This window comes from Patagioenas fasciata, chromosome 2 (assembly GCF_037038585.1).
Source record: "Patagioenas fasciata isolate bPatFas1 chromosome 2, bPatFas1.hap1, whole genome shotgun sequence".
In the NCBI taxonomy this organism is placed as follows: Eukaryota; Metazoa; Chordata; class Aves; order Columbiformes; family Columbidae; genus Patagioenas; species Patagioenas fasciata.
The window spans coordinates 131,223,605-131,242,174 of record NC_092521.1 but is presented as its reverse complement, the minus strand read 5'-3'; the positions used below and the strand labels follow the sequence as shown (position 1 = coordinate 131,242,174).

At 36.1% G+C, this 18,570-nt stretch overlaps 1 protein-coding gene across 9 annotated transcripts in view; it reads right to left on the bottom strand.

Moving 5' to 3' along the window:
* Window positions 1–18,570, bottom strand: part of TBC1D5 (TBC1 domain family member 5) — a 316,442-nt gene that overhangs the window by 195,195 nt on the left and 102,677 nt on the right. For 2 of the 9 annotated variants that reach the window (XM_065830710.2, XM_071804973.1), the window contains one exon: window positions 16,305–16,445. The exons of the other annotated variants lie outside the window; for them this stretch is intronic. The gene's annotated coding sequence lies outside the window, so the exon portion shown is untranslated. The remainder of the gene's footprint in view (window positions 1–16,304; window positions 16,446–18,570) is intronic. 9 annotated transcript variants of the gene reach the window in all.

Here is an 18,570-nt window from a genome sequence, read left to right as displayed (position 1 = left end):
TACCAACCGCACATTTGTATTATTCAAATGTTGTCTATTAAATAGCTGTCTCAAGAGCCATAGTAAAGGAATACATACCTAAGAACAATTGTCACAGGAGCTTTAAAGCACTGTCTACAGATTTAACCCTACAATTTTCATGTCTTACCAGTACTTAAACATGCGAAGTATAAATTCAGTAGTGAATTAAAATGTCAGGGATAAAAACACAGATAGCCTGGGATCATGACAATGTATTCTTTTGGTAATTCACAGGATAGTTACAAACTTTTATGCTAGAAGCTAAAAAAAGAAAAAAAAAACTAAAACAAAACACATCAAACTTTATCATAAGTAAACACTTTATATTCTGGTAATTTGGAAGATAGGAAAACTTCCATATGGTTGTTACAGGTAGGGAACACCTTCATCCAATTGTTAGCTTGTAGTTTTCTTGAGGTTACATGATTCTGTAAGATACTTTAGTTTGGCTATGGAAGAAAAACTTGAATAAAGCAGAGAGGACTTAAATCCTTATGTAAGGTTGACCACTATATTCAGTATCCAATAGCCTCCAAGCAACCTTGTCAACAGTGTTCCCCAAGGTCTAATGCTACAAATAGTGTCATTTGACATTTATGGTGAAACAATTTCTCTCTTCTGCATTGAAAAAGGTGACAATGAAAGCATAAGCAGCATCAACCATCCTAAAATCCCAATACTACAGTTATGTATTCAGTATGCTCTCTTTAAAAAAAAAGTCAATGAACAGGTGAGATATTAGCCAAATCCTGTCTCAACTTTGCAGTTTGAATTTCCTCTAAAAATCTAACCCAACACCCTCAACACAAAACTACATGTAGTTTTACTACAGGCTTATGTGACTGCTCTGCAATGAGGCTGTTAAGAGAACACAACTTTCATCTAACTTCGATTTCAAACAAGAAATACTAAAGAGATGCAAAGTCAACAGTTAAACGCAGTCCAAATCCTAAACACTCCTCCCCTTACCAAGATCTAGCAGTTTAGCAGCAGATGCGAAAATGCTATATTGCCGTATTTTCACCGTATTTCTGTAACGACTCAAATAGAGGAAGGTTCCTCGTAGGGGTGGAGGGGAGGTGGCATGGCAGGGTTTCATTTCTCAGGTCAGAAAACACCATGATCAAAATGATAACTGAATTGGCATAACAAGATTTGATGAAGTATATCACGTCAGCCAAAAGAGAGAGAGCACTGCCTTGTAAAAAGAGGTTACCTGTACTTAGGCTGAAATTGAAAATATAAGAGAAGGCTGAAAATTGGGATAATAAAACAAAGAAAGAGAGAAAACAACATATGTAGAAGACATATGCTGGAAAAGGAATATAGCTGGACACTGGCTGTTCAGTAAGTTCTTGAAATATATTGGTGAAAGAGAATTTTTATTTAATTGGTTTGCATTTTGTTTTAAATTAGGAGGAAGAAAAAACAGACAGGTCAGCCACTGGATTAAACTGATCTAGATTCTAATCCACAAGTACAAATCAGCTCAAAACAGAAGGATGAAAAGTTCAAATGACAGTGCTCTTAGCAGGACAAAGTTCATGATTCTTAGGAAAGGAAGGAGGTGAAAAACCATGATAATAAAAAGAACAAGATATCAACAAAGCAGGCTTCAACTTTTAGGCAAGAAACAGAACTGGAAACAGGAATTCAGATAAGCTGGTCTACTCCTAAAGGAAATTCTCATATTATATGTAGGCTATCCTGACGCAGAGAAAGGACAGAAAAGGCAATGACGTGAACTTGGCTAACTGCAGATTTCAATGAATCAAAGCATAAAGAGGTAGCACACGAAGTAAAAATGAGGTCATATAATCTAGGTTGAGTATAAATAAGCACAAAGTTGTAGGGTCAAGCCAGAAAGGCACAGAACAAATAAGACAGAATTAACAAGCAACACCAGGAACAAGAAGAGAACATTATGTACCGTGTAAGGATACACGTATGCACACACTAGTAGGTAGAAGAGAACAATGAAAAGATTTGATCTGCTATTTAAAGGAGAGGGAGAGTTGTCAAAGATGTCAATGGAGGTAAAGTGTTTTCTGCTTCACTCTTTGCTAAGATCCATTTGCAAATCGATGGCTAACATATATAGCACCATTTAGACAGCATGTGGGTTAGCTCAAAGAAAAGATCAGAGAACTAGGTAAGTCAGTTTTTTTCACATCATCACGTACAACTCAATTTAAGGTGATTTCATGCAGTAGTTTTGACTTAATTGATACTGTCGTCAAAGAAGGCAATCCCATCCTCTTCCTCCCGAGTAATCGTTACCCCATGCCACTTTCTCACTACTGGCATAAGCATCTACATGGAACCATGTCATTTGACTCATTTGGGTTGAAGCTATCCTGCCAAAAGAGTAAATTTTAACCAAGACCAGTTATGACCTTGCGCTTGGTTAGAATAATCAACTACAAAAACACAAGATGAAGAACAACCAGTTATAAAGCAGATGTGATGGAAATGTATGGGCAAGTGGATCACGATTTGAAAGTGAGGCATCACTATCATATTACTTCGAAATAGCCAAAACAAGTTGATAAAAATGAGATGTGTAAATCTCCTCCTATCATCTGATGCTGGTAAAGATGGATACACAATAGTGTATCCATCTTCACAAGGACTGCACAGAAGGACAGTAACCAGCTGCTGCAGTCCAGAGAAGAGCAACAAGACCAAATAAAAGCCTAGAAACTACAACCTATGGTGCAAGACTGAAGGAAACAGAAGGTTTTACTTCAGCAAAAAGACGATGGGAGGGAAGGGAAGTAAAATGCAGTAAGATTTCAAATGTGTACATCATCCAACTATGAAGCTACTCCCTTTTCTTACAGTAATCTAAATACGCTGAAAACTTTATTCATATTAAAATTATTCAAACAATTGGAAACCCATTACATGAAATAAATCTTTTGTTTATTTTATTTTGGAATATATTTTATCTACCTGGTTACAAAACAACATAACTTAAATTAAAGCTTTTCCTTTCCAAAGATAGTTATGAAACCAAAGTAGTTTACTGCTGTTTATGGTATGGAAATGACTGCTTTTAAGTATTTAAGAGTTTTACTTTCAGAAACACACAGGCACCATGCTATGCTATACACTTTATGTTTTAGTAATACATATGTAACTCGAAGGGCCGAAGAATGTCAAGACTGAAAGAAATCATCAAAACAGTGAACTGGAAAAAATGGCAGCTTAGCCTGCAGCCTTACCCAAAATGATGGTAACTAGCTTAGACACTAAAAGTGTATTCAATGAAATAAGTTTCTAGGATATCACAGCTTTAAAGTAGCAAGCAATTAATCTAGGATTCAGCCTTTATTCTTTCACTATTTTTAGAAAACAGTTTCCTACAGGGGTTGACAGAATTTTTATAGGAACACCAGCACGTTCATGCACACACAGAGGCATTTACATCAAATATTTCTCTTCTAGATATGCAGATGCTAAAGCAGCATGGTCTCATGCTGAGGTAAAAAGAAAGTTGGTGTAAAACCTGTTTCCTAAAGAAAAAGGACTATTTCCATGTGCACTTTGAAAGGAACAAGAGACACAGAATTAGTTTTGTGTCTTACAATGAAGTTTCTACATAAAGCGAAGAACCATAAACCCCATAACAGGCACAGCTCTAGAGAAAAACCGAGTTCAAGAGGAAAGCAAAGACAAAGCACTATCTGAAATCTAATTCAGCTACAGTGCAATGAATGCAAATTGCAAGGCTTTGCCATTACTTCTGTCAATGGGAGCAGGAGCTGCCTTGAGTATATCTAAAAGCCATGCTCAAGAGGAAAAAAGCTTCAGAGTAGAGCTACCCCTGGTAAAAAATACGCTGAAAATTCTCACGAATGTTCTCTCTCACATCAGTCTCAAGACATACATAAAACACAGGATTCATGTCATGTACTGCCTGCTCACATTGCTCTTCTTCAGCCTTGCCACATCAAAAGTAACAAAAGCAGGGTGCTCATGAGCCACTCTAGGGCTTCAGTATTTTCTTAGAATTCATATCTAGGATATAGTGAATTTCAAACAGCAGTACCTAAAGAAAATGAGATAAAATACCTCAAGCAAAGGAAGCCCTTAAGACTTGGAAACACAAAGTATAGATGAAACCTGCTAATGTCAGCTGGTAGTTGACTTCAGGAAAGCCCACTATATCAAGAGATCAATACTGTTATGAATTACTTTTTTCTTCTTTTCTCTTTTTTTTTTTTTTTTTTTTGGTAGGAATACACCACTGTATTTCACGCTACTAAAAAGAAGACAAAGCAGGTTCTTCCTTTTCCAGACAGTGAACTCTGCTGCTCAGCACATCCTGCTGCATCTGTTGTTTCTGGTCTTCAGGACCTCCTAGCACTAATTCCTGCCAAGACTAATAATATTATAAATGGCAGGAAAATATAGTGTGATGGTCTTCCTTCTTTAATAATCTGATCTCTTAATATAGTGTTATCTCTTACAACTTGTTTTCCTAGCCCTTTGCAGTCTCATATTTTCCATTCAGATTTTTGAGCAGCTGGATGAAATGTTCTGTGCTTTCCTGTACATGCACATCAGACTGTCAAGGGAACAAGTGGTTTTGATGAACTCTTCAGGCAGAGGAGCTAGGCGGGCAAGGTCACTGTAGCATAATGATTTCTATAATGCACTGTTACTTAGAGGCATTTATTCCTCCTAAAATATTCTCTGGGCAGTCCCTGCTCCTTGCCAGAGCATGTAAAACACAGGCATAGAAGTCACTGGTATGAACAGCATGGTACATCAAATACACACTGTCCATACCACTTCAAAACCTGAAACAGATGCAGGTCTTAAACAGTCAGTAGGAAAGCGGTACTTTGCAAGGTTATACAGGAACAAAAGTCTGGCTATAAAAATAATTTAATTGTGCAGAATTTCAGAAATTAAATTTATAGTAACAATAAGAATCCATAACATAGATGAATTCAAAAATAAGGATAAAATACACTGCTTAAATTGAGAAATATTAATAAAAGTGACTTGCAATTTATGAGTTAAGAGGGTTTTCTGGTTTGGCAGTAAATTTGTCTTACCAGAAACATCTGTCACCAACAAGTTTCATTCTCTTTACCCTAAGTCCTAGGTTTATTTTGCTTTAGAAGTGAGTCAACACACGCTATGCAGCAAGAAGCAAAAGCCTGGTTTTGTGTGACATTTTTAGACAACACATAAATAGCAGGGCAAGGTCTCAGACACAACCAGAAGTAGTTTGCTAAGGGATCAGTTACCCTGAGAATTCTATATGTGTTTCTGCTTTGGGGAATGAGAGAAAAACAACAGGCAGGACTCACTAAAGCTTTTTGATTTTTAAGAGGTAATTCAATAGACTGATGGCTCCTAAATACATTAGGCTAAGTTGACTGTTCACTCTAATTCACCAACCACTATGACATGACTGAACCTCCCAGTGTCTGAATATCAGGTTTTGTTGTATACAACCAGCAAAAAGGAACTGGAATACCCACAGAACAATGAACAGAGTTGAAGAATTGTGCTGGAACAACAGCTGTCATTATACTTTACAGAAAGCTTGCAACACCTTTGAGGCTAGGCTTTTAAGCCTTTTTTATTAAAAAAATATAACAGATGTAAACAAGATATGGTTAGAAACTCCTTGATTAAATTTTTTCTGTTGGTTTCAGAAAGCCTTTGCAGACAATTTTCTTGTCTGTGTTAGACAGATCAGTATGACGTTTTAAGAATATTTAACATATAACTCATGATAGCATTAACACTCTGAATCCTCCTGGACAAAATAGATGTTTTCACATACTTCTTTTCAATTCCTTTTTTCCTGTCCTTCTGACCAATTTTATTATTTTCTTTCTCTACAAACACACAAAATATTATATTGAGAAAAGGTAGTTTTCAGAATTTTTACTGCTGCAGACTCTCTATTATCTCTTTCTTAAACTGGTCACATGCAAAAGCCTAGGAAAATGAACTTTTTGTTATGTTGCTGCATTTCTGGTAATAGTTGAGCTAGAGAAGTGGCCCAGTTCAGGCAGAGAAGTGACGTAGCAGTGGCCAGGCCATGGACCACTTAAGAGTATTAAGAAGAATGAAATGAAAATTTTGAAATGGATCGAGAAGTAAATGGAAAGAAACCAAGCACCAGGGACTATGGGTAGGATCCGTACTCACTTTTCGTTCTTATTTAATAGTAAGGCTGTGCATCTTGGAGCACCTAAAATTAGTAGTTACTTTTGAAATTTTGGTCTGTCATGTATTATTCATCTTTCTTTTCCTCCTAAAAGGAAGACATAAGATAGCAGTGGCAGGTGTTCTTAGCTTCCTAATGGAAAAGGAAGAAAATGTTGATCAAGGGGACGGATCTTTCTTCAAAGAAGAGGTGACAGATAGATATTGCCTAGCTGAGATGACTATTCTCTGTCAAACACATTGCAATTCCACCTGTTGCCAGGAAGTCTTGAAGCTTAAGGATTTCTCAGGCAGGCAGTAGATCCTCTGCCTACTCATCCAAACTCCTGTGCTTGGGAAGTTCTTGTTCTTCAGTGTGGAAGAAAAAGGGAAATCCTGTCCTATTTTAGCATTTCTGATTTAGCAAATCACTGAATACAACAAACCCAGACAACTTTAAAATTATTCGTCATTTTTGGTTTAGAGGTTTTGACAGCATTAAAGCCAAAACATAAAAGATAACAGAAATTAAATTATTTAGAAAGACAGAAAATCACTCCTTTACTGTGCTACTCCAAGCCAGCTTTCTCCCAAACAAGACCACATAAGACTCCCTTCATCCTTTCAAATAACTGAACATGGTATTGTTAACATAAAGATTTCTAAAAAATGTCACCTAGTATAACTACATGAAGTTAGCTTGCTAGAGAGAATATTTCTCCATCTCCTTTAAATTCAAGATTTCCTCTGTATTTAGTGGAACTCTTTTAGTGCACTGATGTCAGAAACAGCAGATGAGAAAAGTGATCTCACCTTCCAAAGACATACACACAGTTTGGCTTTTAAAAGGTAACACAGAGGACTAAAGAATATTTTAACTAAAACTGTTTGCTTTCTTTTTCTCAAAGCCTGTAGGAATGATCATGAGAGATGTTCAGGAAAGAACAAAGTTTTTGGTTTTGTTGGGTTGTTTCTTTCATGGTTGAAGTACCATTTCACCACTAAGTTCCTCAGTTCATGGAAAAAAAGCTTCAGACCTTATCCATACCCTAACACTATATGTTAAACTTTTATACTTTTTCCCTACAAACGGTGACTTTCATGGATATGTGTCACGCTGTCAAAAGTCTTGATTTATAATATCAATGGTCTTAAAGTAGTAAACAACTACTCTAGTTTTCATTCCCGCGAATAGTAGTCTTGGTACAAACTGATGTCTGAATACTTCTTCAACTTTAATACAGCAATAATTTAACTTAAGATCAGTTTTCTGAATTAAAAGCACACAGAGTCTGTCATATGCATCCCAACACTTACACTCGTATGGCACTTCTGTACAGCTCAAAATCAATTTAGTCATTTTGATTTTAGTTTACATTTAGATAGTCCATCATGAAAGAGCTCAGAACTTTACCCTAACCTGGGTCCTCTGTATGCCATATGTATATGCTATCTGCTACATCAATCAAAACGGCTCACAGTTCAGATGATGTATACGCAAATAAATGTACTTTACCTAGAGGTCAAAATCATTTCTGAAAGAGCACTGTACATTCTCTTGATTTTAGCTACCTCCTACATCCATGAAGTATAAAAATTTAACAAGCTGCAAAATAAGAAATTGAACACCATACATCGAGTTTCTTTAGTGTCACGCTAGGAATGCTATAATTATAATCAAGAATACTCTATTTTTACTGTGCCTTTCTACCTTGTGGCACATGGCAGCCTATGCCAGTTTTATCATAAAATATTATTATGGGGAAGAAAACATAAAAAAAAAAAAAAAAAGGAAGAAAAAACGCAGTTCTGCTACTCTGAGATCACATGTGAAGGAACGAAGATGTGGATTTGGGTTTTTAAGATGGTCCTTATATGTTTTGTCCTTATTCCTGTCTCAGCTATTGCAACCATGTAATACAGTCTGGGCAGATCAAGTCTGAATTGTTTCTTAACAAAGCTACAAATCAGCGTAGCTCTCATTTGACAGAACTGTGAGACTTTCAAAACTGCACTTTCAACACATTAAGTACAATGGGTGGGATTTTTCAAAAATGTTTTAGAAATGCTGAGAAATAAGGTAGGTTGAAATGTATACATATCACTACATTAGTTGCATGAAAAGAAAGCTGCAACACAAAGGCACTGAAGAATGCATGAAATTGGGCAATATTAGGCCTATGAGCATAAAAGTTTTATAAAAAGCCCTATAATTTATTATTTCTTCAAATTTGATCAAGAAAATAAACGTACATAGCTGAAACAGAAAAGGACGTATCTGGCAATTCAATTTAATGACTGTGTAATATAAGTGTGTGAAAAATAGTTTCTGAACTTGTCTGAACTTGCTACAAAAGACGGAATTTTGGCTTCTCTAAAACGTCTGCTGATTTTATCAGGATGGATAGCCAGCCTCAGTGCTCTAATGTACATGTACAAGGGTCACTGCTCTAGATTCACAACAAGTTCTGACCTTGAGATTTTTTTAGCTTTGTTTGTTCATCTGAGTCCACTATGTAATTATTTTAGGAACTTTATATATTTCAGTATTACACATATTTATGGCAAAGATTTGGCAATGTAATTCAAATCTACTGCATGTTAGTGTGACTTGTGGGTATTCAATTAGTAAAGGAGAGGTCTGCACTTGTCCATCTCACCTTCATCTCTGGAAAATTAACAGATACCGGATGTTGTGTAATGACTTACTGAAATATGCAAATAAAAATATTCAAAAGGCCTTACTAATTTTACGACAATAAAGTCTGTAGCTGTAATATTCCAAACAACTCTAAACCTTATTTTCTTAAGCGTACACATGTACAACTAAACATAGAGGTAAAATCTTACCTTTTCTTTTTACAGGAAAACAGGATTTGAGTTGGAAGTCTAAATGTCAACCCTGAACAGTATAAAATTATACAGAATAAGGAGGAAACAGGGCTGATAGTGCATATAAATATGACAGTGTATTAGGCTGCATTTAATTACCAGTTCAAACAACAACCTGATCTAACCTTTGACAAGTAAAATAAATGTTCTGAATAATTTAACCAAAGCAAACATTTGCTGTTAAATGCTGGCTAATTATAGTAAGAGTTGCACTGAGAGGGGGAAAAAACCCAAAAGAGATGGTAATTTATACACTTCTCCTGCAATTGCTACAGCTATTCCTTGAAACCCTTGAATATTTTTTTTCCATGCGGGATAGCTATTAAGTATCTACTTCAGGAAAAAAAAATCTGTCTATGTTTAAAGGAAGAAGCACTGTATTAAAATAATAGCCTTAATTTACAAGCACTGAAGAAATAGTGCAAATACAGAAAGCAAAATAACATTAGTTTCAGGAATATCCACCTTTTCTACTGATGGCTTTCTGATACAAAAATCTCTGTTTGTAATGCTCTGCATCACACTGGAAGATAAGAAGGGGTAGAAAGATTATTAAATCTTTTACAAAGTGTCAGTGCAAAATCACACAAAAGCCTCATTACAGGATAGGGGAGCACAATTCAGTCATGTCCAATGCACTTCTGAAGTCTAATGAATAAATTTAAATAATTTCTCTACGTAAATACCAGATCAACAGTTAAATAACATAAATAAACCAGAGAGATTCTTTAAAAACAATCCCTGCCAAATTATGTAACGACAAAATAATTCCACCACTATGACTTTTTCAGATATATTCTCTATAGCCAGATATACTATCTATATGAAATATTGAGCTTGTTTCAAAAACAGGCTAAAGATATCAGAAAAATAAATACATATGACAAGGACGTATATTTGAAGTCAGCATACTTCCAATATCAGAACATCAATAACCATGAAACTGAAACCATTAGAAAAAAGGTGGTTTTTTTTCCTGCAGCCTATATGCCTTCCAGTTGTAGGCTATTTTTAAAGAAGTGAATGAACAGTCTTTGCTATCTTTGGGCCAAGAGTTTCACTCATTTACGTGATGAAGAGTTAGTAGCAACATCAGCTGTCTATCTGCATGCCCAGTAACTATGGTTCAGAAGAACCAGGAGACCATGAAAATTTCACACACAAGCAAGGCACGGTAAACGAAAGAGGCCTATAAATCCCTGATCTTGAATATATATTAATATCTGAAGGCTTTATATAATCTGCAAAGTAAAAAGTGAAAACCATTAAAAATATTAAAACTGACTGGAAGTATGCTCTTCTCTTTTCCCAAAAGTAATTTGTGTGCAGATAAGTTTTGGCCACAAGTTTCCAAGACAAACATATTATTGTTAAGTTACCTTTTGTGTTTTCATAAATATTTAAACTCTCCCTGAAATTTTAAATATGTTTATAGAGACAAAAATGCTAACATTCTTAGCCTTTTAGAGTGAAAAATTATTAATTAAACTATTTCTTGCATGCTGTAAGAGAAACAATATTTAAAAGCAACAAATAATAAATTCACCAAAAAAATTACCAAACTGTTTACTTGATAATGAGTGAGGTGGATTCAACAAATTGAAGTGGATTTGATAGCTTACAGTATAAACTGAATATCGGAAAATTGAGTTTGAAGGTCATTACTATTCTTGCTCCGCAGCTCAAGACAAAGTCTTTAAGCAAACAAAGTAGTAAAGAATTTGATGAGATCCATGCCTGACACTGGAGAAATTCAAGCACAGAATTAATTTTACAGTGCTTCACGCCAAATGGACAGTGAAATGTACTGGGTTTTTTATGCTGAGGCATCCATAAAAACATACTCAGCTGTATTTGGACAGGACAAAGGGAAATCTTGAGCAGTTGTTGGTAAATGCAACAAATCAACTCTTCCCCGCTATTATACTGCACATAAAACTTTGGCAATTAAGAAGAAAACTGGAACCAACCTTCTCTAGAGTTGTTATGCTTTTTGTATTCCGCACTTGAAATTTTATCAGGTTCAGTAAGGTAAATTTTGCAAAGAGGAGATACTTTCACCTTTCTGTGAATTAAAATGCAGCAAGAAAAAAAAAAAAGCCACTCAATTCTACAATTTTATATTCTCCAAAATATTTGTATTTAGATAAGCGATGAAATAAACAAAACTACCCAGGTCATAGGTTGCAAGAGCTGGTGTGAAGACTGCGTATTGATGAGGAGCTCACACTCAATGCCAGCCACGCATCAGTGCCAATTACACTTTCCTGTTACTCATTTTCTGAACTGTTGTGTACTTTAAGAAATACAACATCAAACATCTAAACAAGAAACATAATACCATATTTTATATTTAAATTATTACACCTGATAGAAACATTGATAGAAAAGCTAAGGTACTAAAATGCTGAAATACTAAACAAAAGCATCTCTCTTGGCCACAGCTGCAAGGACTATACACTGTTTCCCCAATATCGTCTTTGGTATCAGTCTGATATAGCAGGCGTCATACCTGGAAGGGTGACTATAAATAAATAATTTAGTTACATATGTACTTGGGCATAAACCAGCTAATATCTTTATGCAGCATGGCCCACTTGGAGGAAAAAAGATATCTCCATCCAAACCATTAAAGGAGAAAAGGAATATCATGATGCTAAAACTAGCCGAGCTTCTCCGCTGACTTCATGCACCATATTTTAACACCGAAAACCACAAGAACTAAAGATTTAGTTAGCTCTTTAGATACATAGTTTTGTGCGATAGGTTATCAAGAAATCAGAATTCACAATAAAATAAAAAGTAGAAAAGAAAACCCAACAGAAATCATAGTGGAACTACTACTGTGGGGTTCTTTACGAAGTAATCCAACATTTCACTCTGGTCAGTCTGTTATTATAAGTAACAATTAATTTAGTCTGTACTGGAAGCTTCCTGCATATTTTAGTTTGCACGTACTTGTAAGGTCTTCCTGAAGAGAACTCACTTTTGTGTAGAATGGCTTTGTGATGTGGATTAGCCTCCACAAGGGATCTGAATTGACAATAATGAATTCATTCTATATAGTGGGCTAGACTTAAATGAGAAGTGAAAGGCCAGTGCCAGCAGAGTTCAGTGATCAGCCACTGTTGTCCTCTATATAATTTACTGGTTGAGTTTAATAATTACGGCATTGCCTTGATAATTTGTAGCTGCAGCATACTGGAAAGAGAGGAAGAGAAAATGCTTCTTGTGTTAATAGGAGAATTGAATTTTTTTATTTAAATGCAGACCCACAAACTGCAAACAGAGTATTCATAACAAACATCTAAGAACACTGACACTGGTTTAAACTAAAATTAATTTATATCACTCAAATCCGGAAAAACATAATTTCAAGCCTTGATCTTATTAGGATACTTAATGTAATCTTATTAGAATGTGAGCTCCTATATATCAAAGTGTTTTATACATTGCAAATATATTTTAAAGAGCTCCAATAAATATTACTAAACAATTCACTACTGATCTCCAAACCCAGTTTCACAGGGGCAGATTATTGGATCTGTAACTAATACATCAAGAGGGGCAATGCCTTCACACAGGTGATATTCTCACTGCTGTACAGAACCGGCTGTCTCAGGAGCGTTAAGGAAGTTTCCAGGACTTTCTCATCTCTTAACTGACTGAGATTAAGCGCAGAGCAGCATGCCTTCCAAAAGGACAGAGTACCTACAGCTTCAGCGGAAGCAAATGGGGATCATAGATGCTTAAAATTTCAGAAAATCAGGCCCGGTGCCATATACAAGGGAAACGCTGCCAGAAATGTCACTCACAGAATCCATGCCTGCCACTCCGCAGAGATTCATATATGCTTAATGATGGCTAGCAAGTACAGAGAGCAGACCTAGCTAAGGAAAAACAACAGAAAACGAGGCAGGAGGCAGGCGCTGAGCACTCTGGCTGCGCTTGTATCCCCACTGGCAAAGTAAAAGTAAAATGGTTAAGAAACCGGTAATACCGATGCCAAAAATTTAAATGTTTCCAAGGACTATAGCAGACCTTAAGAGATAGAGCTTTTAATCTCGTTTGAAACAGTTTCAATACTTCAACATTAATGTATGCACATATATATTAATGAAGCAGACATGTTAATCCCCCCGATGTCGATGTCTGTGAAGCATCTTAGCTCTTACTTCCTTCACCATCAGCCGTGTGTAAGTAACATACTGTGGCAACATATGAATAGTTCATAGCTCCAGCAAGGAATGAATGAATGAACAGTGACCTAAACGCAAGCAGCAATTAAGGTTTCTGTTTCTTTACCCATCAGCTATTGCATATACTCACAGCAAACAAGTGTGTTTTTCTGACATGCACACTTGTCTGTTAATAAGTTAAGGAACTATTTCAGTCAAGAGCCTTTATGTTTTTCCCCTACACGCTTCATTTCTTGCTACATGCATTGGAGTTTTACCCTGATAGAGATGTTGATGACAAGCCCAAGAAACGAAGGTGATGCAGCCTGGGACTAAGGTAAAGAATACCACCCTACTTAGAAATCCGAAGTGCAAGCTTTCTGAAAACCACAATGAGAACTTCCAGTTAGCACTTCTATTTGAATTCAGTACATAGTTATACATCGCTTGCAAGACTATAATGTACTACAACAAAGTACCAGGAAGGAGAAAAACGGCGACATTTTAAATGGCAACAAGCATGAAATAATGACAATATGCTGTTTTGTTTAGTCCCTCCCCTGGCCTTTTTTTTTAGGGGTGTGTGTTGTTATTCTGGTTGTTTGTTGTTTGTTTTGTTTTCTTTTGAGGTTTTGTTGTTGTTGTTTGGTTTGGATTTTTTATACTTTATGGGGGAAGAAGAGAAAAGAAACAGCACACAAAGAGCCATGCCTGTTCTTTTTCACAGATTCAGTTCCAAAATAATTCTACTAATAAGCTACTGCACATTATCAATACACGAGGTATGTGTTCAGAGATAAATTACATTATAATTCACTCCAGTAAAACTGAATTCCAGTTGCAGAATCTTGTTATAGGAGTAATCTGTAAGAGCAACTGCTGGCCTTTAAGGGACCAGCAGGTACAATTTTAACTAGAAGTAGTTCACAAAAGTACTTCTCCAGTTGTAAACAGAATGATTGACACAAACTTACCTGTCAATGCAAACTCTACATAAACCCACTATTCATATATTTTCTCTCAGTTAAAGAACTAAATGCATTTTCTCTATTAGTACATGGTTCAAAATTCTCAGCCTCTGTTAGTCTGGTAAAAAATGACCTCTGCAAAAATAAGCTGAAGAAAATTAAGACAACCCTGAACAAAGAAAAGAAGCAGATCCTGAGAGTTGTTAGTACATTAAATAAGCATTACATTAACACATTTGTCTTTGTAGAAAGTAAAAAAAAAAAAAAACAGAAGGAAAGCTATCTGCTTAAGATAAGTAGGTTTTTTAGTTTAGTTTTGTTCTTTTTTCCCTCTTCTATACTAAGCTTTTTAGATACAACAGTGTATTTTATTCCTTTTTATTCAAATAATCAATGCAGATAATTGGTCAAGGGAACTAAGAGCCTACTGAAGTGCAAAGTGCCTCATTTATTCTTGAAGGTAACATCATGCTACCTTGTGATTGTAAAGCCAACATTTGTAAGGAACACGTATTCAATAACTAATGTTTCAGTACTTCAATAAACTCTTCACATTCCATGAACAGTGTGTTCTATAGAAATGAACGATCCTCATAATTCAATATTAAGATTAGCTCTGCTCCTTCTGTCATCAATTTTGAACCAATGGCATGCATGAGGTATATATAATATTTTTAAAAATAACTTAATTTTGCATGATACTGGTTTTCTCCAGCACCTCACTGTGTTAGAATAATGAGGTATGACTTTTCAAAGCTTTGCTTCCTCACACCTTAAAGTAGTCAGCAGTGTGCATGTGTGTATAAGGGGGTGTTCATGTAATATATACATTACTATATGGGTAAAATACTACCTTTACAGAATAAAGGATGCTACTCCTTTTACTACAAGGTAATGAAGAAAGAGAGGGAGAGGAGAAGAAGAAGAGAAAAGAAGAAGAAAAAGAAGAGAAAAGAAGAAGGGGGGGGAAGGGAAGAGGAGAGATCTTATTCCTCAGAACATAACATGAAGTCTTTCACAAATGAGAAAAAAAAATCTCAGAACCCACTTGTTACAAACAAGAATTTAATTTCCTTGAACTCAAACTCTACAACATTCAGCTAACTCTGAAGAAACTGGAATGTAAAATGACTCATAAACTGCCAAAAAGCAATATGGGTGAAAACAGAATTTGTTCTCGCTGTCAGAGGCAAAAGTAACAAAATGGTAAAATGCAAACTCTATTTTAAAATGTAGGTAACATCAGTAAAGATCTGACTGAGAAGAAATACATGATTGGGCAAAGGAAATTCTAACTGATTGGACTGACAAGAGCAGAACAATTCGGAGACTGCAGCTCCAGGTGGTATCTCAGGAAGGTCCCTATTGCTACTTTACCCAAAGCACATGAGGGGATTATATCTGTGCGGGAAAGGGAACAAATTTGGCAAAGCCATTAAAAGAAATAGTGAATTAAGTCATAATGGGAGGACTTGTCCACCGTGTGCAATGCCCTCCTAGATATACAAGAGCTGCTCTGCAGCATTATTTCCTGGATGCTTGGAATGGCATTATCAGTTCTCCTGCAGATTTACAAGGTGCTAAGGCAGCTGTAGACTCCCTTTCTCTCTCTCCTGTCCTCCCTCAATATTAATCTCACCTCTATTCTTGAAAATTATTTACACGAGAAATTAGAAATCATGTCACAGATATTATAGGAAAGCCACCAACTCAAATTTTAACTTTTTATTATTCTTCCTTTTAGGTCTTCCTTGTATGTATTCGTATATTGCTTTTCAACCTTGCCAGAGATGAGAGGTTAAATGGACACTGACAGTCCATAGAAGAATAGGCTCTTTCATGATAAGCCAACATAGCTCTAGGCCAATTTTGGACATTATTTGGCAAGTGTTACTGTATTAAGGAAGCAATTTTTCAAGGTTCACATGCACCAAGTGCAGTGTATACTATACAGCTATTAAAAAAGCTGCATGAACGTAAGACTGAATATATCTTGTTCATGTAATTATCTGCTTAATTCAACATGCCCACACAACATTTACATACAACTGAAAAAGTAAAAACTCACAGAAAGCAAAATCTCTCCTGTATGATGCTCTTGGATAGCTTAGGCTCCCACTTCTTTCTTAATACCATATTCAGGAATATTATTCCAAAAAAGAAACTTGCACATCACATACCATCAGGCTGATGAGTCTCACACTCATAACTGCAAAAATTATGAAAAGGCAATCAGAAATTTCATGGACAGTATACACACTTATTAATATGATCTGTTTTATTGGGTCCCAATGAAAACATCTTATTAGTTCTACAATTAAATGATTCAGAAACCATCCACACTATCTTTGCCTTTTAACAGTTCCAATCAGTAGCAGATCTAGGTGTAATCAACAGCAGCAGGGGGCTTTAGGAAGCAAAACAAAACAAAAACAGTAGGGATCTTTACTAGTTTACAGTAATTGATACAAGGAGATGTTATATGTTACTGCAAATTAGCCCAAGATATGGAAAAGCTACACGAAAATTCCCTATTTTCTACAACTGCCATTTCAATACAGCAATGGCAATACAATAAGCTTTTAGAAAAAATGTAGTATTTAAAGTTTACTGAATTCTGTGCTGATCTAGAGATCTTCTTTATCTTTTTTTTTTTTTTTCCCCTCTCTATTTTACATTTTCTGTAACAAGATCAATATTTGGGTTACCATATATTCAGCATCCATAGATGTCACCCCTTAAATTCGTGAGTGGGTTGCAGGAGTGACATGAAGTCCCTCTTCTGTAGGAGTTGAGCACATGGTCTGAACAGCACTTTTAGCCCCTGCAATGCATGGTAGCGAAACTATGTTTCCCATATGTTAGTGCTGACAGGCTGACTGATGTAATTTCAACTCAAAGAAACTTACATACAAGTTATTTTTACGCTTTTTGATCCTCTCCCTCTATTAACAGTGTCCCAGATATAAGAAAGGAATACATTAAAGAGAAATTGATAAGTGGTGCAATAATTTATGCACCCTTTGAGTGCCAGGACATCTGCATAAAACGAGGCCATCACCTTTTTGATATCAAGGATGCTGGGATAGTTCCAAATTGTAACTATTTAAATCCTACGCTTTTAAATTCTCATTGATTTTAATACAAGCGCAAAGAGATAAATATCCCAGTATCTGATCTACCCTTGCTACCAACTCTGAAAAAAGATTTTATCTAGCCACAGTCATGCAGTATTTATAAAGGACAACCAGTGAGCATCTCATAGTGAAAGTCCATGTGTGTCACCTCTGTAACAGTCCTAACCTTGCTAATTTAAAGCAAGTCTGCATAAAAATAGCAATCATAGTTTTGGACTGAGGCACAAGTACAGCCCAAGAGATGACAGATTCCAACCACCCCACCTCCTCTGTAGAACCAGATAAACCAGCATGCAGCCTGTGAGTTGCTTTCTTTGCAGCCAGGTGACAACACATAAAATTCAAAATTTGTAATGGATGACTTGCTCAATGACCACCAAATGAGTATCAGAAACTCTTATACTTGCTTGAGCCATGGTAGCCTCTTAAAGTGTAGAAGTTTGAAATTACATAACCACATCCAATTATCTACTTACTATATGAGTATTTTTATTATTTTTAATACTATAATGAGCCTTGCAGCAAAGTCTATTGCTTCAGCACATGGCATAACCAGAAAAACAAGAGCAGAACACACTGGGGTCAAGCCATGAGAGAAAAACTATCAAGTGGTATCACCACTATACTTTTGCAGGAATACAGCAATTCACACCCAGAAGCTGCCAACACTGGATAAAACATATCACCTCTTTCACATTTGTCCTCAAAATAGGTCATTTTGCAAACAAGGTCTATATCATTCAGTGGAAAGGCATCTGTTGAGCCAGTTAAGATCAGCCACACAAGCGCAATAAATTCCAGGATCAGAAGGCAACTGCATTACAACCCACAGGTGAAAAGGGAAGCAGTTGTAGAGGCAACGTGGGGGACATTTCACCAAATGCTAGAGCAGAACAGGGACTGTTGACATGGCATCACATGGGACCTTTGCAGCTCAACTGTGATGAGCCCAGGTGGGTCAGGGCACATATGAGGTAAATTCTCTCATTTATTCTGGCTGTCTCCCAGTCTATCTGTTCCAAAGCTCCTCAGAGAAGGATGGATTTCAGACACTCACATTAACAATAGTGAGCTTTACCACAACCAATTATAATCAGTTAACCATTTCCAAAATGAATAATCTGCCAAACAGCCTTTTTAATTCATCGTTTCCCAACACCAAAAATGGCTACCTTTCCATAAACCCTGCAGCTCAGC